Source organism: Monodelphis domestica, chromosome 4 (genome assembly GCF_027887165.1).
Source record: "Monodelphis domestica isolate mMonDom1 chromosome 4, mMonDom1.pri, whole genome shotgun sequence".
Lineage (NCBI taxonomy): Eukaryota > Metazoa > Chordata > Mammalia > Didelphimorphia > Didelphidae > Monodelphis > Monodelphis domestica.
The window spans coordinates 284,419,617-284,443,807 of record NC_077230.1 but is presented as its reverse complement, the minus strand read 5'-3'; the positions used below and the strand labels follow the sequence as shown (position 1 = coordinate 284,443,807).

Below are 24,191 nucleotides of genomic sequence, written 5' to 3'. Positions count from 1 at the left end.
TGTTGGGAAAAGGATCCAGTTATGACATTGCTGGATCTAAGGGTATACAAAGTTTTATAACTCTCTGGGTGTAATTCTAAATTGTTCTCAAAAATGGTTTTTTCAGTTCACAACTCTGCCAACAGTGTATTAGTCTCCCCATTTTTCCTCATCCCCTGCAACATTTGTTGTTTTGCTATTTTATCATTTTTGCCAATCTGATGTGTATGAGGTGATATCTCAGAATTGTTTTGATTTGCATATCTCTAATCAATAGTTATTTAGAGCATTTTTCAATTACCTATATGTGATCCTGATTTCTTTATGTCTCTTAATATCTTTTGTGTTTTTATCATTTCAGGGTCTTCTCACTATTTTTAAGAGGGCAAATGGAGCTTGAAACAAAAAAGCTTGAGAAACATTGCAAGTCTTGTATTCTTTTCATAAGACCAAACATGAAGATCAGGCTCAGGAGATAAGACACAATGCTAGAATAAAATTTTCATAGTGTCTACTTATGATTATGTCATTTTTTTAAAGATTAGGCATCAAGAATCATGAAATATCTCTAAAATCCCTACCTTCTACTACCCCCTTGATATTCCTACAGAACTGACCATATTATTTGAATTGAGAAGATTTATTTCTAATATATTGAATTATTTCTATCTCTGGGTTTTGAATTGCGGTTCAGATTTTTCCCTTGGACTTCTGTACTTATTCCATTGTGCCTAAGAAATTCAAGAAATGCAGCACCTTAGAGTATCTTCCATTGTAATGTAATAGAAAAGTTGGATTATGGATTCTATCTTGCCAGTTAGAAACCAGCTTAGGTCATGTGTGTCTACACAAAGTCCTTGAATCTTGCATTGAAAAGTAGTCAACAAGGGCAGCTGGATGGCGCAGTGAAAAGAGTTCCAGTTTTGCAAATGGGAGAACCTGGATTCAAATATGGCCTTGGTTACTTCCTAGCTGTGTGACCCTGTGCAAATCATTTAAACCTAATTGCCTAGGCTTTACTGCTTTTCTGCCTTGGAACCAATACTTGGCACAAATTCTGACAGAAAGGTAAGGGATTTAAATAAATAAGAATTAAACAATGTCACCCCTAACCAGGAAGAATTTGATTTCTCCTTCTAGATGTTGAAATCATAGGACTATCATATGATTTTCCATCATCAATTGAGGAATCGGGGAGGGACTATGAAAGTGATGGACCCCTGCCCCTAATTAGCTATTCACCAATTAGAATTGTTTGGGGCATGTCTATTGGAGACCTGAATAATAAGCTATCAAAACTGTATTTGATGATCTAGCTATTCAGTTGAATTTCTTGGTCTTTGATGACTGGGAGGGTTCATTGATGAATTAATAATTGGTTATTTTTAGCCTGATCAATAAATTGATTTTCTTACCCAGAACCCAGTGTCTTAGAATTTTTAATTGTCATAGTATTTTTACCAGTTCTAAGTATGATGCTAAGAGAACTGTTGGTCTGTGATATGTGATTAGTCATTAATTAGTCATTAGTCATTAGTCTTTGGAGGGTCATGATACTACTAAATAGTCAGTCTCCTAGAGGAAAGCTAGATATTTGGTTCTAGGGCACTGCTTAAGGCACAAGTATCTATGTAGTGGAATGAACCAAGAACTGGAATCAGAGGATTTGATTCAGATCTCAACTTTGCTACTTTCTTGTGACCATTTTCTTCATCTATAAAATAAGGGGACTAGACTACATGACCATTAAGTTCTCTTCCATTTCTACATTCTGTATATCATAACCTATAATCTCAGATTCATGGATGTGAGTCTATTACTATAACTAAAGCAGCAGCTACTTAGCAATATATGTAGACATGCAAAAATGCATATAAAGAATACAACTACTATGGACAAAGGAAAGGTCAATGGAATATTATGAAATCAAGATGGAGAAGGGGAAAATGAGAGAATTTAGATGGACTAAACCAATTATGCATCTTTAGGATCAATAACCATCTCATGAGGCAATTTCCCTGAAGGAACCATGTCAAAGAGGGAACCTCTGTCCATGGGACTGACACAACCAAATTTAAGGCATTTTAGCATCTGGGAAGGGCTAAAAGATCAACTCTGTCTCATGTCTTTGTTGAAATTTGCTATCTAATTAATAGGCAACTGAGAGAGTGCCGACCCTTAAAAAATATCAGGGCTCTCCTTTGCCATTATCATTTTCACTGCCCTCTTTTGAATACAAAGGGTTGTTTTTATTCCTGCTTTAACAGAGTTTAGTGCAAGTCACATTTGCAGGACTTGACCTACCAAGAAAACCTTCAACATCTAGTGGTTTTCCCATTCTTTCTTTGTGTTATGAGGTATGCTTGTCTTGCTCTTGCCTAGCTAGGGAAAATTAGATATCAATGGGTCAGGGAAGGTATGTCTTGTCTCCTATATACCTTGAAGAATAAGACTTTCTTGTGGTATCCTGTTCCTCCATGTGTATATTGAAGGAGAGTTGAAGAGAACTGGGGACTGGTAATGGGCTTGTGGACTTGAGACAAAAGCTGTCTCTCAGGCAATTGTATTTTTAGCTTTCTTCTGTTACAGTTCTTCACTTGAAAGGAAGGAAAGACCTCAGAGCAAGCTCTCAGGAAAGTACCCACCTAGAAGACTTAGATATGATTATACTTACAGAAAAATATCCATAGTAAACTCTCTGACTCAGGGAGTGCTTCTAATTCACTTCTATAACCACATAGTCACATGTCCAGAAAAAAAATCAGATTGTCTATCGAGATTTCTGCTCTCTTCAGACAAAACTACACAGGGTTCACTCTCTCCAATAGAGTCTAACAAAAGAAAACTGAAAAGGATCACACCAAACTCAGATATGAGATGAGAAAAGATGCAGTAAGTAATGTTACATCCCCTTCCCCCCAAAAAAGAAATTTATTTGATTCTCCCAGACCAGCATAGTGTGTCTTCCAAAAAACAAAATCACCAGTGGGGCTATCACTCTTTGGACTAATAGAATAATCATTCCGATAATTGTTGGCATCAGTTATCTTCTGATTAGATTCTTTATATCATTCAGTAATTATCCCTGAGGCATAATTACTAAAAGTTGCCATCTTACATGTATGATACCTCACACCTGCACATTAGCTATTCAACTGCCAGCTTTCCACTGAAATAGAGACTGTAGATCTCCAAATATATAGTATTATTGTCCATATCTAATTCCTAATCTTCTTGAGGGTGACAGGCTAATGGCTGCACCAGGCACTTATAAAAATTTGTGCTCGTTGACAGGACATTCTTAGAACTTGTTCTCACCCAGCAGAAGGGAGAGGAATGGGACGACATAAAATTTCACTTATTGGAGCCTTAGAAGAATATCTTTCACTAAACTATCACTAACAACAGGAATTCTCCTATTTGTACCTTCCTCACTTTGAACTTAATACCCATCACTCTACTAAGCTAGAGGTCATCATTCAGCATAGATTCAAACTTAGGAGAACAATCTCAACAGAAAGAGGACTTGATGAAAATTATGTGAAAATTTTAAGTAAAGTAGTAACAAAGAGATTATAACAACATATCACAAAGATCATCACTTTGATCAGATAGTATTGACAACAGGAAAGCAGGACTAGTTCATTTTTAGGGAAACGCAGCATAATGGACTATATCAATGACAAAAATAACAAAAAATCTTATGATTTCAATAGATGCAGAAAAAGCTTTTGACAAAATATATCTTTTCCTTTTGAAAACACTAGAAGGGGGTAACTAGGTGTCTTAGTGGATTGAGAGCCAGGCCTTGAGAAAAGAGGACATTAGTTCAAATCTGACCTCAGACATTTCCTTGCTATAGGACCATGGGCAAATCTTTTAACCCCCATTGTTTAAGACCTTACCATTCTTCTGCCTTAGAACCAAAACACAGTTTTGATTCTAAGACAGAAGGTAAGAGTTTTCTTTAAAAAAACACTTGAAAGCATGAGGATGAATGGAACTTTCCTTAAAATGATAAGTAGTAGCCATTTAAAACCAAGACCAATAATTACCTGTAGAGGGGATAAGCTAGAAGCTTTCCCAATAAGATAAGGGGTGAAGCAAGGATGCCCATTATCTCTACTCTTTAATACTGTACTAGAAATGCTAGCTTTAGCAATAAGGAAGAAAAAGAAATTGAAGTAATTAAAATAGGCAATGAGGAAATAAAGTTATTGTTCTTTCCAGATGATATGATCGTATACTATGATAATCGTAGTGAATCCACTAAAAATAGTTGAAATAATTAACAACTTCAGCAAAATGGCAATATATAAAATAAACTCACATAAATAATGAGTATTTCTATCTATATATATATATATATATATATTACCAACACAGTTCAACAGCAAAAAATAGAGAGAAATCCCATTTAAAATAACTGTTAGACAATATAAAATATTTGAAAGTTCTAACTGCCAGGACAAACCTGGAAGCTATATTCATGCAATTACAAAATGCATTGCACAGAAATAAAGTCAGTTCTAAACAATTGGAGAAATCTTCATTATTTGTGGGTAGCCTATGCCAACATAATAAAAATGACAATTCAAACTAAATTAATTTACTTATTCAGTGCCATACCAATCAAACTTTAAAAAATTATTTTATACAGCTTGAAAAAGTCATAATACAATTGATTTGGAAGAACAAAAGGTCAAGAATATTGAGAATCAATGGAAAAAAATGTGAAAATGGCCTAGCAGTACTAGATCACAAACTCTATTACAAAGTGGTAATCATCAAAACAGTCTGATACTGTCTTAGAAATAGAGTGAAGAATCATTGGACTAGATTAGGCACATAATACACAGTAGTAAATGATCATGGTAATTGAGTATATGTGCTGTGTAAGAATAATTTTAATGTTTTGATTTAAATCTAAATAATTGGTTGCCACGGATGATTCCCAAATAATAAAATATCCAAGTCAGCTGGGAATTATGGAGATTTTAATTAATATAAAAGAAGGAATTAAGGAAAGGAGAGAGAGAGAGAGAATAAATTTAAACTGCTCTGGCTCAGGCTGAGCCAGGAAGTAGTTAAAGGCCTCGGCCAAAGTGGCCTCCTTGAGCCTAAGGGAAAGGGAGTCAGTCTTATCACTCACCACGAGACCGTCTCCAAGGAAGCTCCAGTCCTCCACTGAACTCAATCTCCTGAACTGAGTTCAGAACTGAATTCCACTCTGAACTGAATTCAAATGCCTCAACTGACTTTTTACCCCTCCTTTTAAAGAAATTTTCTCTCATGTCACCTCCCCTAAATTTTCACATATACCAATCACAGTAGACACTTCTTTCCAGGACTGCCCATCCTTAGTTCTCACCACTCTTTAGTTCTCACCTTCTCTGGTTAGATTATATCTTTTGAGTACTTCACACTTCTTTGTTAAGCTTGCCTTTTGTGAGTTACTTGACCTTTTTGTGATTAATTTAACCTTTAGAGGTACTTAACACCTTTTTTCTTAGATCTAAAAATGGACTTAGTTTAAAGTTCTAGCTTCACTATAAGGTATGAGTTAAGTGCCTTCATTGTTCAATCAGAAGTTTACAACTTTATATTCCCCTAAAGAATGTCTAAGTATGGGTGGAGTAATATAAAATTCCCAAGACATTCCTAATTCTGTTAGACCAAGTATCTCCATTGTTACAACAAGGAAATAGCTAAATCAAATCTTCTAAAGTACAGTCTAAGTAGTTTTTAAGATTCACAGCTGCCAACACAAATCTAGTGTCTAATAAATGCAAAGATTCCAGTTGTGGTGACAGAACTCAGTATTTGACAAAAATTGCTGGGAAAATTGGAAAGTGGTTCGACAGAAACTAGGCATAGTCCAACATCTAACACTGTATACCAAGATAAGATTAAAATATATTTAGATATAAAGAGTGATATCATAAGCAAATTAGGAGAGCAGAAGATAGGTTATCCACCATTTTGATGAGTAAGGGAAGAATTTATGACCAAACAAGAAAGAGAGAGAGAGAGAGCATTATGAGATATAAATGCATAATTTTTATTACATTAAATTATGAGAAAATTGAATATTGATGTATTGTTTTATATTTGATTCAATTCTGTTATTGATTCTATTTTGCAACCACCTGAGTCATGTTTCTTTCTTTGTATGAGTTAAGGTCAGAAGTTTATGATTCTAGAAGTTCAATTTTCCTCTCTGAGTTAAGTTTAAAAGTTAAGTTTACCTATAAATCACTTTAATTAAAAGAAAACTGTTATCTCTGTGCCATTAGCTGCTGCCATATGTAAAAATGGACCTATCTATTGTTATTATAAAAGGGTTTAATTCACTGGATAAGGTGGTATGCCAGTGAGGGATTGGGTGGTTTGTGGGAGTAGGAACAGGGTGTGAGGAAAAGCCTATGTTAGAGAGAAGTGTTCCTTCTCTCTCACTCAAGTGATAACAGGCTAACAGTTATCACTTGATGTCTCTTGAGGAAATGGTTGAGGGGATGTGATGTCACTCTCCCCAATCATCCTAGCTTGTGGGTGGTTTCTATGCCTCTTCCTCAATGAAGATATAGTGGCAGGCCTTGGTCAAAGCTTTACCATGGAGTGAATGATCTCGGGTGCCCTTCGTGAGACTAGTCCCTGTTTTTTGAGATAACTTCCTAATATTATTAAAAGGTTAACACAAATATCTGACTGCTACAGAGGGGTTTATTATTGGGGATTAGGTGAGCAGGAGGAGGGGAGAGGGATTAGGTGGCCCTGCCAAGATCCTATGTGGTCCATAATCTGGTGGGCCTGTAACAATGCCCAACAGACGTCTCTAATCCTTACCAGCTAAATATTCCCTTTCTATAATTTAATCACTAGTTTGTCCTAAGAGAAATATGTAGAAAATAGTTCAGGGAGAATCAAGAGAGGTGTTCCCTCCTTTGAGAGTCCAAACAGGCCCCCTTTAAGGGACTGAGATGTCTCTCTTCAGATTGACGGAAGTAATAGTTGTATATTTGGTGGGAGATCAGCAACAAGCTTGGAGAAAGAAGTATGGTCCTCTCGGGTGGCTTCAGTAATCCTTCAGTCCCCCAAAACTGGACTTCACAGCTTCAGGTCCCAAGTCAGAAGACCCAGAGGTTCCTCAGAAAACTCAGAGGTTCCTCAGAATTCCCTCAGAACCATTTTTCCTCCCAGAAGTCTTTGCTCCTCAACTGCCACTCAACTTCTTCCAATCTTCATCTTCAGAATTCCAAATCTCCCTGCTCCCCATTTTTATACATACAATTAGCAGAAATCTGTCATTCTTAAAAGATATACATAGAGAGATGCCAGGGAGTCTGACCTATTAGCTCTGCAACAATGATTGCACTTAAAGAAAATCTGGTATTTAATTGCTGTGACTAAGTAGCCACACAGGTGGACACCACCAATGAACTTTCCATAGTAATAAGATGGAAAGTTGTTGTTGACCCTACATTCCAGACATACAGTCAGCCATCAAGTTTTCAATCTTTGATGTATCCTGTTTTTTGTTCTCTCATACTTCCCCAATCTATGTGAGGCTAGTAAACCTCATCTGGTGGTCTTTTGGTCTCTGAAGAGTCACAAAGACCCCTTTATTGGAAATTGCTGCTCTTACCAATAAGTTGAACATGTTCAGGAAATTTATATTTAATTTATCTGAATTTCAATCATATTGATTGTATTTTGTTATTGTTATTGTTGTTTATAAACTAAAGCAAAGTATCTAGGATTAAAAGGAAAATAGGAAACTAGGAAGGATTTATAGCCAATTTCTTAAAGGTCTTATTGCTTAAATATAGAGAGAGCAAAGTCAAATTTACAATATATGATTAATTCCCAATTGATAAATGATCAAAGGATATGAAAAGGCAGTTTTCAAGAGAAATCAAAGTTCTTTGTTGATATGAAAAATGCCCTAAATCACTTGTAAGTAGATAATTTCAAATTAAAAGAATTGAAATACCATCCACACCTATCAATTGGCTACTGAAACAAAAAAGGAAAATGAAAAATTCTGGGAGGTTGTGGAAAAATTGAGACACTAATACAATGTTGGTATAACTGTGAAAACTCTGTTTTTGTTTGAAAAAATTATTAATATGGAAATATGTTTTACATGAATGCATATGCATAACATATAAAATTGTCTTCTCAAAGGAGTGAGGGAGAGAGAGAATTGGAATTTAAAATTAAAAAAAATAACAAACAAATGTTAAAGCAATAATCAAAACCATCTGGTACTAGCTAAGAAATACAGTAGTGGAGAAATGAAAGATTAGATACTCAACACACAGAATAAATGACCATAGTAACCTTATGTTTCACAAACCCAAAGATCCAGAATTCTGAGAGAAGAAATCACTATTTGACAGAAATTTTTAAGAAAACTAGAAAACAATATGGAAGAAAATAGTCAGAGATCAACATCTCACATCATATAACAAGATAAAGTCAAAATGGATAGATGTTTTAGAAATAAAGGGTGATACCATAAACAAATTAGGAGAGCATGTAGTACTCTCAGATTTATGGATAAGAAAAGACTTTATGACCAAGCAAGACAGAAAACATTATCAGATATAAAATGAATAATTTAGAATAAATTAAATAAAAAATTTCCATATGAATCAAACAAATGTAACCAAGATTAGAAGGAAAAAAACAGAAAAAAATCTTAAAGTAAGTGTCTCTGACAAAATTCTTATCTCGGATGTTTAGAGAATTGAGCTAAACTGATAAGAATACAAGTCATTCTCCAATTGATAAATGGCCAAAGAATATGAACAGGCACTTCTCAGATGAAGAAATTAAAACAATCTATAGTCATATGAAAAATTCTCCAAATCATTATTGATTAGAAAACTACAAGTTGAAATAATTCTGAGGTACACTTAGTACTTGTCAAATTGGCTACCATCACCAAAAAGGAAAATGGTAAATGTTGGAGGGGATGTAGAAAAACTGGAACCCTAATACAACTTCGGTGAAGCTGTGAACCAATATAATCATTCTGGAGAGCAATTTGGAACAAGCAAGGGGTCATAAAATTATGCATACATTCAGCAATGCTACTACTAGACCTTTATGCCAAAGAGATCAAAGAAAGGAGAAAAGGACTTATTGTAGAAAGATATTTATAGCAGCTCTTTTTATAGTTGCAAAGAATTGGAAAATGAGATGTCCATCAATTGGAAAATATCTGAACAGGTTATAGTACACAATTGTAATGGAATATTATTGTGCCATAAGAAATGATGAGGAGAACAATTTCAGAAAAATATAGAAGGACTTGTATGGATTGAAGTAGAGTAAATTGAGCAGAACCAGAAGAATATTATACTTAGTAATATCAATATTGTACAATGATCAACTGAGAATGATAATTATCAGCAATGCAAAGATCCAAATGACTCATAATGAAAAGTGCTATCTACCACCATAAAACTAGTGGATTCTTAATGCAGATCAAAGCATATTATTTTTCACTTTATTTCTATTTTCTTATATGTGTGATCCCTATATTCTTTCACTACATGATAAATATAGATATATGTATTACATGATAACAATATACAAGTCTATATTATATTACTTGGGTTATAAAATATCAGAAAGCAAAGGTTAAAGATATTTGTATCTGCAATTGAAAAAATCTAATAAAATAAAGTCTTTATAAAAATTGAATGTTAAAAATTTTACATGTAATTGAGGAAAAAGTAAAATTAAAAGCTTAGTTCCAGTCCCTCCCCCCAGTCAAACCAAGTTTCATTTACATTCTTATTATATTATATTATATATTATATATATATATATTATCTAGAAAAATTCTTATTGGAAGTGAGATGTAGTCTTTCTTTTGACAGGAACTGGTTGTAATATATAACCTACCTCCCTGAAATCCTCCCCTTTTCTAGAATATTCCAAAAATTTCCCTTGATATTCTATCCCTCCTGCAACCTATTGCTTCCATGCCTGTGAGATAAAAGGTAGAAAATAATAAGAGAACCCATTTCTCCAGGACCTCTGCTGTATTCCTTAACTTTCTTAATGGTGTGATGATGGGAGGATTGGTGAGAACTTGGAGTAACCAATGCATCTAATCCTAGGGGTATTTCACTATAGAACTACCCTAAGCTTTCTCCTGTCTGGGTACTTAATAACACTTCAAGATTCTGGTCATACTTTTTCTTATCAGTGGCATTGACCAGACACCAGATGTATCCTTCCTCTATCAGATGTCACCAGTTAGCCTTCCTTTGTGAGTTAATAGTACTTAAAGGGCTTTTTCAATCATTCCTCCATTCTATATCATTCTTCCCTTTATTTCCAGGAATGAATCACCTCAAATGTATTAATGGCACAATACAACTGCAAAACATATTCTCTTCAAGTAGAGCAAAAGGTAACTTCATACCTAAAGCATAAATTAATTGGATCACAGACTTAAGACTAGAAGATACATTAGAAACAACTTAATCATAGTATCATGTTTCCCAGATATTGAGCCGAAAGTTCCCATCTAGCTATATGAATCAGGACAAGTCATTTAATCTCTCTCAAACTCAGTCTGTTTGTTGGGAAAATGGGGGGTAATAATACACCTACCTCCTAAAGATTTCATGAGGGTAAAATAAGATATATGTAAAGTTCTTTTCAAACTTTAGAAGACTATATCAATGCTATCATTAGCTCATTCTGCCTCCTCGTTTTACACATGACGAACTGACCCTTGAAGTAGTCAAGTATCTTGACCAAAGTCATATAGGTAATAAGTGGCAGAGCCAGAATTTGAAACCATATCTTTGACCCAGGGAGATTAAAGGATTTGTGCCCATTCACACAGGTAGTGAGTATCCAAGATGGCATTTTAATCCAGGTTCTCTGACAGAGAGGCAGTGCTCTTTCATGCAAGAACAACAACAACAAAAAAATACCTAAAGTGGAATGAAGAGATGAAAATGTATATCTATCTTCCTTCATTAGCAAATGAACTACTAGAAAGCAAGGATTTCATCTTCTGTTGCTCTGCAGAGTACTTGGCACACAGTGGATAATCAACATACTATCAACTAATGATCCCAGCACTGCACAGAAGGATTTGGTTGCTTCCAAGTGTTGGCCCTCCTAATAGTATCCACAGCCAACTTTTCTTATTCAGTATTATTTTCTATGCATCTTTTCCAAGTGCAGAAATATGTATGACCTTGATTGAAAAGAGAAAATTGTAAAAAGAACAGAAACTGAGAATTGTATGAGTTTTGTTTAGTGTCATTTGGAGGGGTTTGGCTCATTCCCTGACTCAGTCTCACATTTGTCAGATTTCTCCCAGCCAGGATACTATAATTACTGTGCAAAGCATCTCGGAGACCAGTGTCACACTTAATATTCCCATTAATTTTAAATGGTAGTCCTTGGTACATATGTGTGGCAATCGGTGTCATATTTTAATTAGGCTTGCCCTACACCATCTGAAATTAATAATAGCTCGAATTACTAGTGTAATTTATAAATTAACAGTGCCGTAGAATTAGGAAATAAATTAGCTCTGGACAGCTGTTTCTGGATTGGGGACCAGTGTTGGAGAGATGACTTGTAGAACTCCAGGTCTCTTGGGAGGCTGTGTACACCACTCAAGCGAAGAAACAATAGGACAGATAGTCCTCTGGGTCTCTTGTTCTCTCCTCCCATTATGAGTCACATGGCTGTCCTACCTCAGCTATCAAGCTGTCATTGTTAATAATAGCACATTGTCTTTGTCTACACTAAGTTTTTAGAGATGGAGTTTATCATTTTTAATGGACTATTCTTATGGCATTCAAACAAGAACCTTCCCCTGAGAAACTCATGTTTGGACATTCCTGGGCACCCAGATAAGTCTATGTGCCTGCCAACTGGGGTGCTTAGAATCTAGAAAGATGCAACATAGTATGGAGAAAAGCATGCATGTTAATATATACATATGAATATATATGTGCACATGTATATTTGTGTGTATGCATGTATGAGTAGGTATTTCAGTGTTATTGTCTTATCTTTATAGGTGAATAGAACTCAAGAAGAGTTTGCTGGCTGAGTGTATTCAGGAAGCAAAAGCCTCCCTTGACTCCATATATTGATCAGGAATTCAGAATGAGGAAGATTCACATTTTGGTCCATTTATAAAAACCAAAGAGACTCTTCTTTAGTCATTCTCAAGGAATTCACAACTATAAAGACTTGAGATAAGAATGCAAAGTAAAGGATATAGCAAAATGGGTACATCTCCCAGTAATTATTATGCATATGATATTTAATTCATATGAAGCATCCATAGCAATGCCAGAGAAAAAGGAAATCGGCTCACCACGCACACATTTCCCTTTGGCTCTAAATGTTGAGTTGGGAACCTTAGTTTCCCTTCATTCTGCTTAAAGAAAATGCTAAACACTGAATTTATAGAAATAATAATTCAAATTATCTCATTACTACTTGACTCTCACCCACACAGGATGAGTTATGTCACTATCATTGGCATGAAGAGATTACAAATGATATGGAAAACAAACAAATAAAAAATCCACAGAGAAATTACTTCTTCAAGTGGTGAGTGAAAACTTTAATTAAATAAATTTTCAAGAGACTTAAATTTTCAACAGGTAAAATATAACCTGATCCTCTTTATACAAACAATATAGAGCTAATATATTTTCATTTGAAATGCTCGATTTTTTTTGGAAGGAAATGCTTTCTTGGGAATAGAGTTGCCAGACTAGATTTCCTAAAATAGTACAATGAATGTCTCACCTGACCAAGGACCTAAAATGACTCTCTTGAGTTGATAATATCAAGTCAAAACTCTACCTGCTTATTTGACTTTAAATAGTTTGTCTCTACCCTACCTTTTTTGTTGTTCAGTTGTTCCTGCTCTACCGTTTACTTGGCAAAGAAATTGGAGTAGTTCGTCATTTCCTTCTCCAGAGTATCTCTATTTTACAGATGAGAAACTGAGCAAATAGGGGTTGTGACCTTTCCAGAGTGACACAAATAAGTGTCTGGGGATGGATTTGAACTCAGATCTTCCTGATTCCATGACTGGTGCTCTATCCATTGTGCCACCTAGCTGCCTATACCCTACCTATTCACTTACCCTTCACCATCCCAGTAACTTTCTAAATCAAAATACCCCCTCCCCATGGGTGTGCTTATAGACATCAAGGGTAGATTGGTAACCCTGAAAAGGACTTAGCAAACCCTCACACCAGAGGTGTTAGTCCTCCCTGAACAACTCATACACATTCACATACACACACATCATTTAATATAATCCTTGGTACATGGTAAGCATTTTTTAATTCATTCATTCATTCTTTCATGCATTATCTACTACCTCATACTCCCTAATATATATGCTACAATATAGTGTAATGCAAATAACATTCAGCTGAGAGTTAAGAAACTCATTGCCTAGTCCCACTTTTACTACTAAATAGGTGTGACCTTGGACAAATCACTTTATCTAGCTAATTCTCACTTCCATATCATGATTTTCTTAGATATGTTTTATCTTTCTGGTCTTTTTCTATTCTAATGATCTGTGATTTTTCTCCAGTCAAGGCAATCTTTTCCCTTTTGCACACACTAATTTCCTCTCCTAACCTTTTTCTCACATTGTGCATTCTAGTTAAAATGGCCCTAACCCTTTTCCATCCCCAGTACAGTACTATTCATTTTCCATGATTCAGTTCAAGTCCCACTTTTTTCTCATGAAACCTTCCCTGACAACTCTAGCCTTAAAGGAGCTTAAACTTTGTTTTTCCTCCTCAATTTTGCTGTATTTATTGTCAGTACAATAGCCTAGTCAGACACCCCTATTTCATATATAAGAAAGTGGATTCCCAGAAAAAAAGGAATTACTGTGACTCATCCAAAGTCATATAGGCAGTAAGAGAAAGAGCAAGGATTTAGAAAATTGATGCTCTGACTCTCAATCTAAGAGATCTTCCTAATAGCATGGCTCTGTAATTGTTTTTTAAGGTGTACTTTCATCTGCTCACATAGGCTGTCCTCCAGAGAAGGGACTTTTCCTCTCATATTCCTTCTATTTCCACTTATCTCCAACTCATCTAGGGAATTTTTAAGCAAGTTTTATAGGAGGGATTCAATACCTATTTTCTGAATGATTGGTAGAACTTGGTCTACACACTACATTTAAAAGAATCTCAGAATTATATAAGACCAAGAGCAATGAGGCAATATGTAAGTGATCAAAGTATTTGCACAAACAGTTCTCAAAAAGAGAATTCTTAACATTCTAAAAGACTGCTCCAAATCATTAATAACACACACAAACACACACACAGAAACTGAAAACAACTCTGTCGTTTCACCTAGCATATAATAAGTTGGCAAACATAACAAAAGATAGAAAATAGTTGATGCTGGAGACTCTGCGGGAATATCCTGTTGGTGGAACTGTAGAATGGTTTGACTCCCTCCTGGCAAAAATTAGAAATTATGCAACAAAAGAGTAAATAATAGTGTAAATCTTTACCAGGTGATCTTACTGCTTAGGCATATGCTTCAAAGGATGGAAAGACAAAAAGAAAGGTTCTATATATGCAAAATATTGATAATAGTCCTTATGGTAATCAAGAATTGAAATCAAGTGAGTATCTATTAACTGGGGAATATCTAAATAAATCATGGAACATGAATATTATGGAATATTATTGTACTGTAAATATGAATGTGAATGAAATGCGATATTGTTGCACTATGTAAAAACAAATGTTTTCAGAGAAATATTGAAGACATAAGAATGAACTAAGAAAAGTAAGCAGAACCTAAAAACAATGTACAAAATAATTACAATAAAAGGAAAAGGAACATAAAATAAAATGGAATGTTACATAAGAATAATGACCTATATTTCCTCTGAAGAAGAAAAGAGAAAAAGAACCTCTCTCCTTTCTAGTGGTGGAAGACTGTGGAAAACTGCTTTTCAGATGTAATGAATGTCAATTGGTTGCATTTGGGGCTTTATTTTATTATTCCGTTTACTACAAGGGAAAGCTCACTGGATAAAAGATATGTTGGGGCCTGTTGGGAAAATGCTGCTGTGTACAAACAAAAGATGTCAATAAAACTTTATTTTGTGGAATTCACTAAATGGAAAAGTAATATTTGAAACAGATCATAATCCTTAATAGTTTTAATCTAATGACGTTACATTTGTTAACATATAGATATATATTTGGGATTCTCACTACTATGTCCAAGATAGGTCAGTCACAGATGAAAAGATAATAAGAAGACATGATATTTCAAGAGCCCTTGTTTCTAAGTCATTTAGATGAAAATACTTAAGGCAATGTATTGGATCATGGTATTTTTTCTTTTAAAAATTCTCACAATTTTACATTGTAATATGATTAAAGTCTTCATTATAATCTAAAAATAAAATGAAATAAACAAATTAAAAATGAAATAAGATAAAATAAAGGAACACACTTCTTTGAAGGTCAGGCAATCCACACTTCTTAGCTCATTCTTAAGACCTGATTTCAAATCTCACTTCAGATCCCTTATAAGTTTGTTACTTAAATCACTTAACTGCTGGCTGCATCAGTTTCCTCTCTTATAAACTGGGGATAACAATAGCATCTACCTCCTAGGGTTATGATCAAATTTTAAAAAGGGCATTTTTAAAGTGCTTAATATAGTTCCTGACACATAGTAGACACTTAAAAAATACTGATTTCCTTCCTTCCTCTTTATATCACTGTACTCCCTTAGGAATGGGACTTCTCCTTCATAATTTTCAATTATTTCCATTTTCTGATTTATTTTGAATATTATTATTATTGATGTTTTTCAGAAAACATTGCCTTTAAATATATAATTTTCAGAGGTTTTTTTGTACACTTAGTATGATTTGTTTTTTAGTCTTAGGGCCCATTACTTTCCCATGGGAACTTATCTCCAAGTTTATAATGTAAATCAATGGGAAAATATGATTTCATTAACAGAAATTTGTTTTACAGCCAATATCGTGGGATATAGCTATTCCCTTAAGTGGAATCTGCCAAGCACCGCAGTGAAGCAAGGAAAGCTGGCTACTTTCTCACACCTGAACCAAAATCCCCAATGGAGCAAAGGAAGGGATGAGCTCAGCAATTTACAGACAACTGAAGGGCAAGCTGCTGGCCCAGTGCTACACCCTTCAAAATCAATACTCTTTTGGAATGCAGAAATCTGAGCATCTGAGTTCATAGGTCAAATATTAAAAGTGTCTGTAATTGAATAATAATAATAGTCTCAATTATCATATCTAGGCACCTCAGAATAAGCTTGTCAGTAGCACAGATGTAGCTTTTGGGAAAGCAAGGACACAGCTGGTTCCCAGCTTAATTTTATTCTAGCCTGTATAACAGCTGAGATAATGTCATTGGCTCCCCAAAATGGAAAGTTAAGAGAATCCTGTTATAATCTTTTATTATTACACAGACTTGAATATGTCCTAAGATAAATAATAACAATTCAATATTTTTATTTTTAAGAGAAATTTTATAACACTAGAAACCTGTAGGGCAAATGTTAGTGCTCTAACACCTTGTGTGATAAAACTATTCTGCTACGATAATAATCAGTCTTATCCTCAGCCCTATAGTGTTTGTGGTCTATTGTGGTATATGAAGCACTGGGGAAAACTAAAGGGCATGAAGAGCTGGCTTTGATTAGAGCTCCCTTGATATAAACATGAATACAAAATGGAGTGATGCTCCTGCTGATAGGTACTTCCTGGAGCAGTCCTTCCACCTTCTACCAATGTGCTGATGGCTTAACACCCATGTAGCACCACTTTAAGAACACTGATATTCAAAAAAGGCATCATGGAAAGACTACGGAATTTTGACTCAAAAGGCATGAGTTCAAATCCCAGTTAAACGATACTTACTCAGCAAGTCATTTAATATCTCTGGACCTCAGTACCCTTATCAAGTGATAAGGTGGGATTCAATTAATCTTTCCCAACTTGGAATCCTCAGAGCCCTGGGAGTCTGAATTTATTGTAAATGGCTTCCAAATCTATATACATATCCATTCTCTACTTGTTACATTGAAAGCTAAACATTGAAACAAGCTAGTTATGGAATTAGATGGTTGAAACTTTGATCACTTCAACCACTTGTATCAAAGAACTATATAAATGTTAGCAATTATTGCTATTAAAATCTCCAAACCTGCAAAATAGCATAAGCTGCCATCACTCTAAGTGACACAAGTGCAATTAATAAGCAGAGACACATTTGTAGACCAAAAAAAATGCTTCATATATATGTATTATTTTTTAAAAGGTATGTGGATGTCATTATAATGAATAAGGTACAAATTCATTTCAAAGTGCTATTGAAATCACAGAAGCTTTTTACGAGAAATTATTCAGTACGACTTGTTTTATGTGAGAAGTCAGGAAACATTTTTTTAAAAAACTAGTTGAAATGTCTGGGGACCACTGAGTTGTATAATATCTAAAGACCCTTTTGACTCTAAAGTCAAAGAATCTAAACTCTGGAGTCGATAAGAAACCGTCATCTTTCTTATTATAATAGGATATTTCCTCTTACGAAGAATTAATGATAGAGTTCCCTGAAACAAATTATATATGTGCAGTAAAAATAGGACTTTATTTACAAAAAGAAATCACAACAACTCTAGTAAATCTCCATAAAATAAGCCACCCATCTGCAGGTAGAGTTGAAGGAATGAGGACTGGCTCTGCTTTCACCAACCGTAAATAGAAGGTTCTTTTCAGGACTACACTTAGAAGACAGGGAAGTCAACCAGCTGAGAGGAGGGTATGCCCAATGCTTTGTGTAAGGATGAGCAAGCCTAATAGTTCTCTCTACAGAGGCCTAAAGGAGTGGAGTTCTTTTGTTTTTGTGTCATTTTGTATTGTTTTGACCAGCAAAAATAGTATGGCCACATCTGGGTATTCAAAAATTAATAGAAAATTAATCATAAGGGTTCAGCTGGGTAGCTCAGTGTATTGAGAGCTAGCCCTAGAGACGGGAGGTCCTAGGTTCAAATCTGACCTCAGACACTTCCCAGCTGTGTGACCCTGGGCAAGTCACTTGACCCCCATTGCCTAGCCCTTACCACTCTTCTGCCTTGGAGCCAATACACAGTATTGACTCCAAGATGGAAGGTAAGGGTTTTTAAGAAAAAAAAAAAAGAAAATTAATCATATATCAGAAATAGGTGATTACTATGTCAAAAGAAAATGATGACCTTTTCTTAGTAGCTTCCATTTTCCTACAACAGATGTCATATAATACTTTTTATAGTATTCTTCATGCTAATTGTAATGGGCTTCAGATATTATTTGATCTAACTATGTCATTTTCAAGATGAGAAAACTGAAGCGCAAAGACGTAACTGATATGTTCCAAATAGACTCAGAACTGAATACAGGTCTTCTGATCCCAACCTATAGCTAGGTGTCACAGTGGATAGAGTACATGTCCTAGAATCAGGAAGACCTGAGTTCAAATTCAGCCTCAGATTTGCCCTGAGAAGTAATTTAATACTGGTTTTCCCCATTTCCTGATCTGTAAAATGGACTAGAGAAGAAAATGGAAAATGATTCTAGTATCTTTGCCAAGAAAACCTCAAAATGGGGTCTCAAACAGTCAGACAGGACTGAAATGACTCAACAACAACAATTTCTGATTCCAAATCCAATACTTTCTTTTATTATCTGGTTCATCTATAATATCCGGACTATTGTCCTTCCTATTGTCTCCATTTTCTTTCTGTATCATACATAGAGCTTTTTTTCAGGCACAGGATTCCTAAGCTCTGATTGATTTTAACTTTGTCCCATTTAGGTATCTTTTTCCCCTTAGGTAAATCATTTAAATCATTCTGGGATTTAGCATATACCTCTGAGGCACTTAGGCTAAATGACATCCAAGGTCTGAAACATTTTGATTATTATGAAAACATCTAAAAACTAGGGGTTCCTGATTGTTCCTATAGACCTTGACCTCAAAATTATATTGTTTTTGTGTGGCATATATTTTAGATTTTGAGAAGCAATATTATATATTATATAAAGAAAAGGAAGACCTGGGTTCAAGTTTTCTCTCTAATATGGGCTCTATCTGTGACATATCACTCAATCTGTGACCATTCTCAAGCTATTATGTCTTTCAATGTTGTTGTTCAGTCATGTCCCATTTGGGATTTTTGTGGGAAAGCTTCTAGAGTGATTTGCCATTTCCTTCTCCAGCTTATTTTACAGATGAGGAAACTGAGGCAAACAAGATTAAGTGACTAGTCCAAGATCCTACAACTAGTAAATGTCTAAGGCCAGATTTGAACTTTGGAAGTTGAGTCTTCCTGACTCCAAATCCAGCAGTCTATCCACTGTGACACCTAGCTGACTCCATGCTTTTCAATACTACCAAGCAGTTCTGTAAGATGTCAAATTACCTGAATATCTGATCCCTACCGATATAATATAATATAATAAAAGATTAATTGGCAAGCTCATAGACTTCTCTTTGTCTGTTTTGTCATTATATTGATATTCTCTTTTTAAAAAGTAATTGTAGTGGCAGCTAGATCGCATAGTGAATAGATTGGCGGGGGCTGGAGTAGGGAGGATCTCAGTTCAAATCTGTCCTGGGATACTTCCTAGCTGTGTAACCCTTGGCATGTCATTTAACTCTATTTGCCTAGACCTTGCTTTTCTGCCTCAGAGTTGTTACTGAGACAGAAAGGAAGCATTTTGTGAAAATTTATTTTTCAGATACAGTATGAATTCCTACATCTGGCCTTAGATTAGAAAGGTCCCAATCAATTCCTGTATATTAGAGAGAAATGGTGTGCCAGAATGTTGAATCGCAGGCACCATTCAGTCTACTACTTTTTGCATTTTCTTTGTCCTTAGGAATTCCAATGAATGTCTTCCCCATAACAGAATTTGGTTAATAGAAATTTTAAGACAAAGATTCTTTTCCTGCTTTTTTAATTCCCATTATCTAAGGATAGGAATGAGTGGTAGTAGTAGTAGTAGTAGGTAGTAGATGGACCACCTCCTAACTAGCTATCCACCAATTAGAAGTGATTGGGAATGTTCAAGGGTGAGGCTAAAAAATTAACTCCCCAAACTCTATTTTTAAATCTGCTCAAGAGGCATACTGCGTCTTTGGGCATTGGAGAAAGCCTCTGACCTATCACTTTACTGGTCACAATACTAACCTAATCAATAAATTAATATTCTTACACCAAACTAGTCTTTTGAAATAATTTTAATCACAAGCTAAAAGAAGAATTCTATTCACTGACCTATATACAAGTATCTGCCTCTAATTAAATGTAAACTCTTTGAGGAGAGACTCTTTCCTTTAAAAAAAAAAAACTTTCTACCACCAGCACATAGTGGGCATTTAGTAATGTTTATTAAATTGAAAAGAATGACTCTGGAGTGAGGGTATCTGGGTTCAAATCCCAATTCTGATACTTCCAGAGTGATTTGGGGGCAAGTTATTTAGTCACTTGGTTTCTCAGTTTCCTCATTTGCAAATGAAGGTGTGGGAGGATGGGTAGAATAGACAGTCTATGGGGTTCTTGCTCTAGTCTGTGATCTGATGGTCCATGAAAGTTATTGAATTAATAGCTGCCCATGGCTGTGTCTCAGCCACAATATCCTTTATTTGGTTGTTCATAAAAACATTATTGCCAATAAAAAACATAGAAATGCTGACTATCTTTGAATTAATCTATTAGCCTTTGTTCTACGAGGAAAACAAAAACCATCTCCATGGAAATATTAAACACTGACTTGATAGATATTAAATTGAGTGTATGTGCCTGCATGGAGACATATATGCAAATCATGCAGAAGATTGCAAAAAGTAATTTGCTCCTATTTTTCAAGCTACATTTTTATAGGTACAAAGACTCCTAATTCTACCCTCTCCAAAAAAAAGAAAAAGAGACATTTTCTTTATTTTGTGAATGGAAGTGCTATGGGAAGGACCAATTTGCCTTTTGCATTAAAGAAGTGCTTTGGCCTGAAAGAGTAATTATATAAAAATGATCCCTTCTTACTCCATAGAGCCTTGCCTCACATATCTTTGAGACCAATCATTTTGCTTAATGACATAAAACTAGTTTTCATTTCAGCCAGGACTTCAGAAGGCAGCACAGCTCTGGGAATCAGGTTCTTTACAGTTTTGAGTATGATTGTGAAGCCTGTCAACTCAGTTTTGCATGCAGACCCTTTATTATGGGTGATGATATCAAAGTCAGAAAGCACACAGCTGGATATTTGGAGTTCACAGCTTGATGTCTGGAACCTGGATATTTGGAGGAGAGCAGCTGATGGCTCCTAAAAAAAAGCATCTTTTGACTTGTAAACTCAGCCAATTTGATCTGAAAGACATTGATAGGGAATAAATATAGAACTCCACAGTGTCATATTACCTCAGTAGCTTGGCTGTTTGCTTTTCTTTTTCTAAATCTCAAGAGACAGAAGTGGGGAGAAGTGGGGAGGAATATGCAGAATTTAATTGGTTTGAACTCTCTTAAGTTTAACCGTGCAACATCCCAGCCCTCATGCTTCTCCTTCTCCACAAGATTAACCTTGGTCAACATTGAACAAGTCTCCAAAATGCATTACCGCTACATCTTCAAATGAAAAGCCCACTTCCTTAGCTTATAATTAAAACTCCCAGTTTTAGACCAGTTGGCATGCCCCAGTTATGCTGGTTGGTTGTTGTCCTTTGTGCTGGAAGAGGATTAAAATGATCTTTCTGGGTCTATGTACAGTGGGTCTGATTGTGGCTGATCAGATCAATATGCACTTGGAAGATTCCACCATAGGTCAGGCACAAGTATCCTGTATGGTCATTAGGGATGGGAATGGCTCTAAATTAGTGCAGCACGTGTTTCTTTTGAGCTGACTACTGATCTGTTTTTCAGGTTATGGCTCATCCAGGAAAGAAAAAAAAATGTGTACATTCAGGTTGGGCAAAGAAGGAGTGAAAGGGAAGAATAGAGAGGGGCTATGACTAGAGCTAACCCCATAAGGCAATGAATATAGACAAGATTCCGATAGAAAACAGCAAGATAACATCAGAAATGGGATGAAAATTCTCAAGGGCCTTAAGCAGTGTGGAAGGTCCATCCATTTACCCATAATCAGCACAGAGAGAATAGACAACAGCACATGTGTATCATCTTTGCTGCTGAAAACATATGGAAATAGCTTTGGAGAGGAAAAAATCCTGCCAGTGTAGGAGGGGAAGAGCCCAAAGAGAGGAGAGGTGATTGAAAACCTTTCATTTACAGCCGTTAATTACAGTCTTCAAGTATGTGAAGGGAAATTGCAGCCTTGCAAATAATTCTCAAAGAACATGAGACCACCAAATTGTATTTGGCTGCTGTATTTGCATCTCTGCGAGTCCTGCCTTAGGTTTGCCTTTTCTGTCCTTCTTCCTCTCCCTTTCTCCCCCTTTTCAGCAGACTTAGAGAACACATGAATCTTTCTGAAAAAAAAAAAATTAAAGTATCCTCTGTTCACTCCAGACATCCCCCTAACACAGTGTAAGAATTCCATGAAAATTATACCCAAAAGGTAATGGAGAAAAGAGGTAAAGGAAAGTTAATACATCAGTTTATCTTTTGTCCATTTTAATCTAATTTCTTTTATGACCCACGTAGGAAGGCAGAGTATAGATTTTATTGAGAAGCAACTTGATAAAATGAACTTGAGTCTAAATCCTTTGTTCTACCACATGTGTGACCTTGGGCAAGTCACTTAATCAATCATATCCAATGACTAGTCCTAGGGTTCAAAGGGGTTAATATGCAGGAAAGTACTTTATAAACCTCAATTCACACTGTGAATATCAGATATTATTGCAGTTGCTAGCTAGAATTTTGAAAAGATCTATTATCCATTGCTGAGGACAATTCAAGAAGGAAGAAAATTTAACTTTAGTTTAAGAATATTAAATTGGGGGGTTTGGAATTAACAAATATAATAGCTTTCATATGAGAAGTATTAATGTGGCACATTAAGAAACTCTCTTGAGTGTAGTGTAATAAAGGCCAATAAAGGGGGGTTTGAAGCTAAATGGTCTCAGTCCAAACCCTGGCTCTGCAGGTGACCTTTGGCAAGTTATTTCCAAGAATCACAGAATCTCAGAACTGGAAGGGTACTTTAAAGACATCTAGTTCCACAAGTACTTGAACAGTACTTTTCCCTCATCTATAGAAGGAACATGCTGGATTAGTTGATAATAAGGTCCATTTCCACCTATTCTAATAAAATCTGTTAAGCATTTATGATGCTAAACACTAAGATTCTGTGAATTTTAGAGGGAAAAAAATCAGGTTACTCTTTTTTCAAAGATAGTTTCTGTTTTCCACATCTGGTGCAGGGAAATGGACTTAAAAGATCTCTCAAGGTCTGTTCCTGGCTAAGGATTTTAAGACTTAAATTCCTTAAAATCTCACACCAAAATGTAGCCTGGAGTAAGTGGTAAAAATGTTCCATTTTGGGCTTATTTCATCAATGTCCTTAGGTAAAACTCATGAAGCTAACACTCCCAATTTCTCTGGACCAGTAAGTTAGTCATCTTCCTTATTCAAGTGTCTCAGAGAACTTTTCTTTGCTTTAATCACTATTGTAAAATTTATTTTTCTTTAAATAACAGAACAAGCCTGATGATTTAGCTCTGCCCATGCACAATTAAAAATAAAATATTGCAGGGAATAAGATTTTACTCTACAATATGGGAAAATTGTTTGGAGTAGGGAGGGGGAGGAAAGTACATCAATAAACAATGAAAATAATGACAACAACAAAAATGTCACCATATTCACAATGTGCATTGCAAGAAGCAAACCCACAACAGGGAAATTGGAAATCAATAATTGTGGAGTGAGGTTCAACCAGCAGTGAATTCCTTTGGTTCAGTGAATTTAGATATAATACCCGCTCATATCCTAATATTAGGCCAGAGGTATGGCATGGTATTGCTCCAAGGCCCAAAACTCCTCCCCCAATCTGTTTAAGGGAGTTTAACAGTTTTTTTGACATAACGTCCAAGTTAATTAGCACATTTGTTGCACTCTTTCCTGCCTCTCTCCTACTCAGAAATAATAATAATGATATTACCTCCAGA

General features: G+C 35.4%; 1 protein-coding gene across 5 annotated transcripts in view; it reads right to left on the bottom strand.

Annotated features, from left to right (window-relative positions):
- The window catches only part of NTM (neurotrimin), a 1,347,813-nt gene that overhangs the window by 30,517 nt on the left and 1,293,105 nt on the right, over positions 1-24,191 (bottom strand). The window lies entirely within an intron of this gene.